The sequence below is a fragment of the Nannospalax galili genome, unplaced genomic scaffold, assembly GCF_000622305.1.
Source record: "Nannospalax galili isolate Female #2095 unplaced genomic scaffold, S.galili_v1.0 scaffold272, whole genome shotgun sequence".
NCBI lineage: Eukaryota > Metazoa > Chordata > Mammalia > Rodentia > Spalacidae > Nannospalax > Nannospalax galili.
In genome coordinates, this window is record NW_008331836.1 from 239,343 (window position 1) to 248,534 (window position 9,192).

At 39.7% G+C, this 9,192-nt stretch overlaps 1 non-coding gene across 1 annotated transcript; it reads left to right on the top strand.

Annotated features, from left to right (window-relative positions):
- Nucleotides 1-8,775: 8,775 nt before the first annotated feature.
- On the top strand, nucleotides 8,776-8,882 carry LOC115069257. The gene has a single exon (XR_003848528.1). It is a non-coding gene; the product is annotated as a U6 spliceosomal RNA (small nuclear RNA).
- The last annotated feature ends 310 nt before the right edge of the window (nucleotides 8,883-9,192 follow it).

Here is a 9,192-nt window from a genome sequence, read left to right on the forward strand (position 1 = left end):
AAGCAAAGTACTACACAAAGAAAATCAACACTTTAGCTAAGCAAGAGTATGAAATTTTTTTTCAAATTGCTTTGGAACTTTGAGACAAATCTTCAGTGAATGAAAACCACACCACCTCCACAGTTACTGTGATTTGCACTTGGGTGAGTATCTGAAAAAAATTTTTACTTCTGGCTATTAAGACACAATACTAGAGGATACTGACAGGTCTGAGATTCTGCATATGAACTGCAGAGTGAGGCATGGACTTAATCTGACCTTAGCAGTATGCATTAGTATCGTTAATGCCAAGTATAAGTACTATTACAAACACACATACACACACACACATATCTACACACATATGTACACACTCTTTAAAATTATAGAAGATGGGAAATGGCTGGGCATGGTAGCTCACACCTTGAATCCCAGCACTTGGAAGGCAGAGGCAGTCAGATCTCTGTGAGTTCGAGGCCAGCCTGGTCTACATAACAAGTTCCTGGCGAGCTGGGGCTATACAGAGACCTGGTCTCAAAAGACCCCACCCCCTCCCCAAAAGAAGACGGGAAATAACTTCAGTAATTACTATGTGACAATTTTCCCTTACTCTTATTCCTTTGAACACTACATTGAATAGAGATTGTCAGCCAAAAACAGAAAATTGAAATGAAGGTTTATACACATACAGGTATACTTGGTTGCATTAATCTGTAACCTTAATTCAACACTATCAAATAGGGTAGTTTAATTACTATTGAGAGATATATTATTTATATGACATTTGGTTTGGCTTTTAAGAAAAGCTATGTACAAATACAATTGCTGAATAATACCCCATATATAACTTCAGTTACATGGCTACAAAGCTAAAAAGAAGTGAAATGAAACCATTCTCCAGTAAATTAAACAAGCCTAATATCCCATCTAAATCATTGACCAGCCCCTGTTCGCATGTCACCTAAGCTGCCTTAACCCTGACTTACCTGCTCCAATGTTCTTAGAGCAATGATTGTGATCCAACATTTAGTAATGAATCACAGCAGCAGAAAAAAAACTCATAAATTAGTCAAAATTTCATGGTAAAAATCTTCATTAGAAAATATTCATATTGCTAGAGCTATAAACGATATGAAAAAGTCTTTGGTAGTTCTCCCTCTGAGAGCTTAAGCCATTTGGTTACTTAGTTCTTTTTCAAATTTACTGGGTGTACGTGTGTGCTGCATGCATGTGTATGCACATGTGTGTGAGGTATGTGGATGTGTGTGTGTACATGCATGTGGAGGCCAGAGGCCATGTTGAGTGTCTTTCTCTATTGCTCTCCACCTCACTTTTTTTCAAGACTGAGTCTCTCACTAAACCTGGAACAAGACCTGTAGGCAAGACTAGCTGGCCAGCAGCTCCAGGGTCCTCTTGTGTCTGCCTCCCCAGTGCTAGGATTATGTGCCACCATGCCCAGCTTTTAACATGGATTCCGGGGATCCAAACTCAGGTACTCATGCTTGCACAGCAAGCACATTACTGACTCAGCTTTCTCCCCAACCCCAGTTGTTTCATTCTTTACAGCTGGGGAGAACTTAACATTTTCCATGAAATATTGCAATGACTTTCTTTTCTAAGATTTCTGTATGTTATGATAAGACACATTTTAATACATGCTAGATGGGTTTGCATCTCCAAGTAAATAAATTATGTGTAGCTCATTCTCCAATTAATGGACAGAAATGCTGCTTGATTTAACTGAATATTTTAAACAAATTGGAGCTAATAAAAGATCTACTCAGAATTTCACCTTAGAATAGAAATAGCGGATCCAAATGGCAGATTTACTATATTAGATATAGCTAGTTAGTTATGTATTAGTTACTTTTTGTTGCTATGAAAAAAACACCATGACCAGAAGTGACTGACAGAGGAAAGAGTTTGTCTTATTGTTCCAGAGGGAGAGCTCATAATGGCAAGGTGGGTATGGCAGGAGATGCCAGAGCAGGAAGTTGAGATATCACATCTTCACCTACATGTAGGAATCAGAGAGAATGAACTAGATGTGGGGCAAGGCTGTAAACTATCAAAGCCTGACTCCGGTGAGGTACTTCCTCCAAACAAGGCGCCACGTAAAGTTTCCATAACCTTCCCAAACGGTGCCTCCAAATGGGGACCAAGTATTCAAATATCTGGACCTTTGGGAACAAGAGTTCAAATGCCTGAGCCTATAGGGGACATTTCTCAGTCAAACCACTGCAGGTTAATAAATAATTTTTTTAACATCATTATAAATACAACTGTGTACTACATGCTCTAAAGTACCATAATACTACTCTTAACAGATTCTGTGAAAATCTCATGAACTTTTTGATGAATCTCATTTTCTCTGTAAATCTATTCGACTCATTAGTTATCCTATCAATAGATTAATTAGAAATAAAACACGGCTGGAGCTGGAGAGATGGCTCAGTGATTAAGAGCACTGGTTGCTCTTGCAGAGGACCTGGGTTTGGTTCCCAGCACCCACATGGTGGCTAACAATCACCCTATCTCCAGTTCCAGGGGATCTGATACCCTCTCTGACCTCTGCGGATACTGCACAACATGAGTGCACTTACATACATGCAGACAATACAGTCATATACATCAAGCAAAAAGTAACAAATAGGGGGCTGGAGAGATGGCTCAGTGGTTAAGAGCACTGACTGCTCTTGCAGAGGACCCAGGTTCGATTCCCAGCACCCACATGACAGCTACGAACCATCCCTAACTCTAGTTCCAGGGGAATCTGACACCCTCTTCTAACCTCCGCCACATGGCATGACACAGGTGCACTCACACACATGCAGGCAATACACTCATACACATAAAATAAAAATAATAAATAAAAATATATTTAAAAAACAATAATAAATAAAAAATTTAAAAAGAACTAAAACACGGTATTTTCTCAGTGAGACTTTCTCTACCTCATTCACTTATTCATGCACCCAGTCAATGGCCAAATACTTATGGAATATCTAATAAATGCCATACACTGAGTGTTATAAAAGCAAACAGAAGTGCTATGAAGTCTAACTTCATAGGGAAGGCAGACTTAAGTCAGATATATGCAAAACAAAAATGCTATTACAAGTCAATTGATGTGAGTGAGAAGATGGAAAATAAGTGTGGCCTGAAGACTAATAGAATAACCTGCCTTAGAATATGTCTTCAGAGTGTTTCCTTTGAAAAAAATGACATTTAAATTAGGGTCAGGCAGCCTGGGATGAGTGCAGTGGTGATACATTAAAGTAATGACTTTAGTGTAAGTTTATAAAATGGTACGTATTTCAACTAAAATTTCGTTATTTCTCTGAAATTTATATTTAACTGGGCCTCCTGTGTTTTATCTTGTAATCCTAAGCAGGCTGAACTCCAAACAACTGGGAAGGCCCTAAGGTAGGCCAGGGCCCAGCCATTTTGGAGGGGATGAGAGGGCCTACATGAGTGAGGACAGAAGGGAGTACGGGACCTGGGACTGGAGGCCTGGGAGCCCACGGTAACTGCCGGCTTGCTGGCATCACCCTTCCATGCCTTTGATGTCATCTGAAGCAAAGCTCTGTAGCACACTGGTTAGAGGCTAATTTCAATTTAATAGAAACTTTAGTTAATATAAAAACCAAAGAAACATTATCAGAAAACATGAACTGAAAACTCCAGCAAGACTTGCTAATTTTCTTGAAAGGCAAGTCAAAATAAGAATTTAAGGATAGAGTATATACATATATACACACATATATACTCACATACCTACATACATATACACATATCCAAATAAGTCACATACACACATACAAAACACATTACATATGTTCAGTCTTTGCTTTCTGCTTAGCTATTTAGTCTTCAGTTGACCTAGACTGTCATTGTATATGCTGGGGTCCTGAAAATGCTGCCATGAACTGAGTATGTGTGCCTTCCCCAAACTATATGTGGAAGCCTAAATCCTCAATGTCTAGTTCTCTGAAGGGCCTTTAGGATGGAATTAGATCCTGAGGGCTCCAATCTCCAGAATGGGATTAGTGCCCTTAGAAGAAAAGACCAGACAAAGACGCCATCTCTCCTCACCATGTGATGACACATGAGAAGACAGACATCTGTATTCCAGGAAATGGCCCTCATGGGAAGAAATAGCTTCTCCTCCCTGGTGTGGAACTTCTTAGCTTCCAGATGGGGGGAAAAAAACCCTGTTGCCTGATACATCCAGTCTATGACACTCATAACAGTGTGACTGGGCAAAGACAGAGACTGTCTGGAAAACATATTGTAGTGGCAGGCAGAGGTGTGCCACAGAGGTATTTGGCTCAACACTTGCCTATTTTGAGACTGTCCATTTCAGCCCCTCAGTAGTCTCACATAAACCTCTTGAGCAGCACATATAATTTATTCTTTTCATATCTTGGAGTCAGGTAAACATACTAACTTCTGTTGTGTAATTTTCTACTTGGTGTTAGAAATCATATAATTATACAACTCCTCCATTTTTCTCTAGTGCCCAAATAAGTGTTTATGAGTGCCAAAAGTTTGTTCATTACACTTCGCTTATACTTTTTGGTTAATATACCACAAGATATTTCATGCCTACCCTGGAAAAATCTAGAAAATAATAGAAAATCTCAAACTACCTCTACTCTAGAAAGTTCTTTTTCTTTTTCTTTTCTTTTCTTTTTTTTTTTTTTTTTTTTTTTTTTTCTTTTCTTTTCTTTCTTTTTTTTTTTTTTTGAGACAAATTCTCTTTTTGCACACATATACAATGTATTGTGATTACATTCATCCCCTATTATCCTCTCTTACCCTCTTCAGAGGGCCCTTTCCCTCTGAGCCTCTTCTTCCCATCTCATCACTCGCTCACTTCTATATCCCTCGTCTTTGCTGTAGTTTAATAAGAGTTACTTATACGAGCATGGGTAGGGGATTATTTGCTGGAGCATGGGCAACTTACTAATGGCAATACCATTGAAGAAAATGATACCCACCTCCCCTGGTAACCATTAACTGCTGATAGCTCTTCAGGCCCGGTTGGGGGCTCATGGACAACTCCCCCATCCATGGTGGAATGTTAAAGGTCCAAATCCTGTATGGGTCTGTGCAGGCATTCATAGTTGCTGTGTGCTCATGAGAACGATGGTCATGTCATAGCTGGATGGCAGCATTTCATAGTCTTCTTTCCCTCCCTTCAGCTTATTCTAGAAAGTTCTTAAATTAACCCTATGTGCTACGATGTCTCTTGACTTGTCATTCATCTGTGTGGATGCCTCTTATGTAATTCATTTGTTTTATATTTATGAAGCTCCTAATATATCCCACATAAATGGTTTTCTAGCATTTTTCAAAATAAAGTCAAGTAGGAACTTGTCACACTTCATAAAACCTCATTCATGAGAGGCTACTTAGATAAAAATCAAGCACAATGACAAGTTCTAGGAATACTAGGTGAAATTTAAGGGGGAAATGAAATGATACCTGGAACTTAAAGAAACCCTGGGGGCCAGCGAGATGGCTCAGAAGTTCTTGCAGTCCTTCGCTTCCCAGCACTCACATCGGGCAGCTCATGATAGTCTGTAACTCCAGCTCCAGGGGATCCAGCACCCTCTCACATGCACAACCCCCCAAACATATGCTAATAATTTAAAATAAAAATGGTCTTTTATTTATTTATTTATTTATTTATTTATTTTTTAATTAGAAGAAGCATTTCATTACAACAGCATTAACCTATTCAATAACATTTTTCTGAGCTAGGGTACATCTCTTTCAAAATTGGCTGTACATTTTTAGGTTTACAGATGAATTATTATGCTTATACAATCTTTTACTCATTATAAACTCTATAAGACATAAAATTAAATGAGAGAACCGGCTGGGTGTGGTGGCACATGCCCTTAGTCCCAGCACTTGGGAGGCAGAGGCAGGTGGATCTCTATGAGTTCAAGGCCAGGCTGGTCTCCATAGTGAATCCAGGCCAGCCATGGTTACAGGGAGACCCTGTCTCACAAAGGCCAAATATATATATAAATTAATTAATTAAAAAATTGAAAAAAGAGAACCCCTGAAGAGCAGAGTTGGATTAGTTATTAAAAAAAAAAAAGAGTAACAAACCCCATTTCTTTTTCACAGCATCAAGGGTGTATCTTTGCTTCCCATCACTGTGACAAAATACCTGAGGGGAAAAAACTTAAAAGGGCAAAGTTTATTTGTGGCTCTTAGTTTCAGAGACTTCAATGATGATGATCTGACACCATTTTAGTACTTGGCCCCATGTCAAGGCAGAACATCATGGTGAGTTGCATTTGGCAGATGAAAACTGTTAACATTATGATGGCTGGAAAGCAAAGGAGAGAGGGAGAAAGAGAGAGAGAGAGAGAGAGAGAGAGAGGCTAGGGTAGGGACAATATTACCTCTTTGAAGGGCACACCCTGGTGACTTACTTTCTCTAACTAGACCCATCTCCTAAAGTGTTCATCACCTAACACTCCATTAATCTATGAATCCATCGATAGATGAATAACTCATGGGATCAGGGCTCTCATGTTCTAATCACCTCCCAAAGGCCCACTTCTGAACATTGTTGCATTGGGAGACCAAGGCACAGGGACTTTTGTAGGACCCATCAGATCTAAACCACAGCAAGTGACTGTTCAGATCTATGTAAGGGCTATGACCTCCCCCGCCCCAAAAACTGGTCTCAACAAGCAACAACAACAATACATGAAGTAACTCACTAAAGAAGTGTGTTCCCTATTCCCTTTTTGGAAGCCTATTTTCTTAGGGTTGCTAAGTGGCTTAAACCACAGAAGCATATTATGCACTGTTCTAGAGGCTAGACGTCCGAAATGAAAGTGACGATAAGGTTAGTTTGTTCTGAGGGCTGTGAGAAAAAATCTGCCCCATGTTTCTCCCTTGGATTCTGGTGGATTTCTGGTAGCCATGGCTACTCTTTGGTGTATAGATGCAGCACCCCGATCCTCACACAACAAGGAATTCTTCTGTCTCTCTACACATCTCTACATCCAAATCTTTCCTTTTCTTCCTTCTTTAAAATTACATTTATTTATTTGTTTGTTTGTTTATGGGGTGACCACATGAGCCATAGCTGGTGTGCATAGTTCAGAGGACAATTTGTGGGAGTGAGTTCTCTCCTTCCACCACCTGGGTCCTGGAGATTGAACTCAAGTTGTCAGTCTTAGTAGCAAGTGTCTTTACCAACCGAGCCATCATGCCAGCCCCAAATTTCTCTCTCTCTCTCTCTTTCTCTGATAAAGACAGAGTCTGTGGGGTTAAGGCCAACTTCAGGGAACTCTTTCACTTGATCATCTGCAAGGATCCTATGTCCCAATCAGATTACAGTCATGGGTAGTACGGATCAGAATTTCAACATCTTTGGGGGGGGAAAACAATGCAACCCATAACAGAAGGAACTGAATAATAAATTACCTCTGGTTTTAAAAAAGGAAATAATGCTACAACGACATGATTTCTTCCATTTTTATTTTATTGTGGTTAGTGGCCTGGAACTCACTATGTAGAACAGGCTGGCCTTGATCTCACAGAGCTCCACCTACTTCTGTCCCCCGAGTCCCGGGATTAAAGGTGTGTACCACCACACTGGCCTGGCCCAAGAGTCTGTTTTATTCCCAAAGGACCTTGATTTAGACAGTCCCAGGCAGGCAAGTTTCATACTGGGTGAGATGAGACAAGATGCTGTTCTTTCTATTTTTATGGAGAGCTGATTAGAAGTCATTTTCCCAGCTCAGACAAATATCAATGACCAAAAACTTGAAGACGACCAATTGTAAAGGCTATAGTAAAGTCTGATCTTGACAAGTCAAGGTTCAGTATAAAAATGTGTGCCTAGTTATGCCATGAAAAATGGGCATAAGATTAAACAGTTCTGGCTTCCAGTTATGGTTTCCCAGATTGCTGGTGGCATTATGTAGATAATTCACTTTTCTTGGTCTTCTTATCCTCATGAGAAAGTTGAACAATGATCCTGCCCATATCTCTGTATCAGTCACTATACAACAGTGAAATGCTTGCTGTCATAGAAACTCAAGGCGAAGAAGACTTGGTTCTCTTTCTAATGCCCTAGAGAAAGACCTTCAGGCCCTACTTCCTGTTGTCTGTTCATGGAGTATTCCATTGATCTATCAGACATCTGCCAATTGATATGACTGGCATAGTGTAAATATCAATGTACCCATCAAATGAGAAAGAAAAACTATAAGCAACTTTCACTAGGCAGCAGATCCATGTTCCGCCTTTCCGCTGAATACCTTCTGTATTCACTTGAAGACATAGACAGCCAAAATGTGACCAGTGCTGCAAAGTAAATCATGCCCAAGGCCTTGGAAGAATTTGTTGGCCTATGTGGAAGACTCATAGAACAAAGGCAAACTAAAACGACCACCAAAATATTGATCCAAAACTGCTGAAACATAGAGCAAGAGCCATTCTACATAAAATGGCTGAGCCTGGAGACAGTAGCAGTGGTTACCAAGGAGACTCAGAATGCCTAGTGAAGTTAAGAAATGGAGTGAGAATTCTACAAAATGGTTCATGACCCTGAATGTGAATACATGAATAATGACCGTTAGTTGAAATACTTCTTTAGCATGTTGCCACAAGGGTTCTAGCTCAGAGAATGGAAAGTGTAGTTGGAGCCTCAAAAAAGATTTCAATCTGGCTCCCTTTTGGAATTTTCTATGCCCTCTGAACAGACAGAAATGAGTTGTACCTACGCACATCTACAGATAAAAATTTGGCAAGATTGTGACCACTTCAGCAGCACATATACTAAAACTGGAACGATACAGAGAAGATTAGCAAGGCCCCTGCGCAAGGATGACACACAAATTCGTGAAGTGTTCCATATTTTTTAAGAAATCACAAGAATGGAATATGCAGGAATTGTGTGACACCATAAAAAGAACAAACTTATGAATCATAGGCATACAGGAAGGAGAAGAATCCCAAGATAATGTCATGGACCAGATCTTCAACAGAATCATGGAAGAAAATTTCCAAAAATTAAAGAAAGACATGCCCATACAAATACAAGAAGCATATAGAACACCAAACAGACAGGACCAGAAAAGAAACTCTCCATGGCACATTACAGTAAAAACACTAAATGTTCAAACCAAAGAGACAATACTGAAAGCTGCAAAAGAGAAACAAGTCACATAT